Below are 2162 nucleotides of genomic sequence, written 5' to 3'. Positions count from 1 at the left end.
TGAGCGAGGAGAGAAGAAGCAAGGGAGTGAGGGGAGAGAGCACCAGAGAGCAAGAGAGCTGGGCCTAACATGGGCTTTTGAAAACTCAAAGCTAATTAATCTCCATGATAAGTTTCCCTCTAAAAGGCTACACATAGTTCAACAATACCACATCTTCTAACCCTTGTCATCCTTTCAAATATTCCCATCCCTAGTGACTAAACATCCATCTAAATAAACCTATGGGAGCCATTTTTATTCAAACTACCACAGGAAGTCTTACAAGATGTGGCCTTGTTTGGGGAGGTATGTCACTGGGGATGGTATTTGAAGCTTCAATTGTTTATGTCAGACTGAGTCTCTCTCTCTCTCTCTCTCTCTCTCTCTCTCTCTCTCTCTCTCTCTCTCTCTCTGCAAATTGCAGATAAGATGTAAGCTCTCAGCTACTGCTCCAACACCAAGCCTACCTGTGTGCTGCCTACGTCCCACAATGGTAATGATCATGAACTCATTCTCTGAACTAGTCATCAAGCCGGCAATTAAATGCTTTGCTTTTTAAGTTGCCTTGGTCATGGTGTCTCCTCATGGAAAAGTTAGAAACTTTTCTAGAAATAAAATTGGAACAAAAAATAGAAACAAAAAATATCTTCATAAGAAATATTATTCTATCCGGGCAGTGTTGGCACACACCTTTAATCCCAGCAGAGGAGGAGGCAGAGGCAGGCAAATTTCTGAGTTGGAGGCCAGCCTGGTCTACAGAGTGAGTTCCAGGATAGCCAGGGTTATACAGAGAAACCCTGCCTCAAAAAACAAACAAACAAACAAACAAACAAGAAAGAGAAAAAGAAATATTATTTTGTAATTAGCAGTGATTAGTATAGCTTCATCAAAAGAATTTGGAAATGTTCCTCCAGTTCCTATATTTTGGAATAATTTGAGATCCACTAGCATTAGTTCTTTGAATGTCTAAACTAGACAGAATCTATACTGAATACTTCTGGCCCTGAGCTTTTCTGGTTGGGAGATTTTAATTACTACTTGCAACTCACTATGATTTTGGGATTATTTAAATCATTTATTTTACCTTGATTTAGCTTTTGTAGGTCTTATAAATTAAAAATATTAAAATATGTCATTGGTCTTCTAAATTGCCTTGGTGACTATTGTAATGTCTCAATTTTCATCTCTAATTTTATGCATTTGTATCTTCTTTCTCCATTTTTTCAATAATTGGGCTAAGGGTTTGTCAATCTTGTTGATGGTTTTTCTTTGTTTTTTGTTTTGTGAAGCAATTTTTTGCTTCATTGATTTTTTTGAAGTGTTTTTGGTTGCTCACTTGTTTCTGTTTTATAATTTTGGCCCTGAATTTGATTATTTATTCCCATCTATTCTTTTCCTTTCTTTTTTTCTTTGAGACAGGGTTTCTCTGTAGCCCTGGCTGTCTGGAACTCACTCTGTAGATCAGGCTGGCCTTGAACTCAGAAATTCATCCTCCTGTCTCTTCTTCCCAAGTGCTAAGATTAAAGGCACGGGCCACCACTGCCTGGCTATTCCCATCTATTCTTTTTGGGTATTATTTCTTCTTGTTTTTATAGAAATTTTAGACATGTGATTGATTTAGTAATGTAAGATTTCTCCAATAGTTTGATGTAGGGATTTAGTGTTAAGAGCTTGTCTCTTAGAACTGTCTTCTTTGTATCCTTTAGGTTTTGCTATGGTGTGTTTTCATTTTCACTCAGTTTGTAAAGTTTTAATTTCCTTCTAGATTTCTGTCTAGACCTATTTTTTATTCAGAAAAAGAGTTATTCAGTTTCTGTGAGTATGTATACTTTCTGCTTTTTGTAGATTGCCAGCTTTAGTTTATAGATGTCAGTTCAAATGATGGGTGGCATTTCACTTTTTTATATATGTTTAAACTTGCTTTGTTTCTTAATATGTGCTCAGTTTTGGAGAAAGTTCCATGATTTCTGATAAGCAAGTATTTTCTTTAGTTTTAAGTAAAATGTTCTATAGATGCCTGCAATAATCATTTGGTTCATGATGTTAATTTATTTACTCTGGGATTTTTATATACATTTTTATGTTCATTACAAAAACACACTTTTAATGTATCTTTTTGAAAAGTAAAGATTTATTTATTTTATTTATTTGGAGTATATGGTTGCTGTCTTCAGACACACCAG

At 35.2% G+C, this 2162-nt stretch overlaps 1 pseudogene; it reads right to left on the bottom strand.

The window, feature by feature from the left end:
- LOC127680268 (glyceraldehyde-3-phosphate dehydrogenase-like) overlaps window positions 1-507 on the bottom strand; it is a 17661-nt pseudogene extending 17154 nt beyond the window's left edge.
- Window positions 508-2162: the final 1655 nt, after the last annotated feature.

The sequence above is a fragment of the Apodemus sylvaticus genome, chromosome 3 (genome assembly GCF_947179515.1).
Source record: "Apodemus sylvaticus chromosome 3, mApoSyl1.1, whole genome shotgun sequence".
Lineage (NCBI taxonomy): Eukaryota > Metazoa > Chordata > Mammalia > Rodentia > Muridae > Apodemus > Apodemus sylvaticus.
Note: the sequence above shows the minus strand (reverse complement) of the source record. Positions and strands in the feature narration are given on the sequence as shown.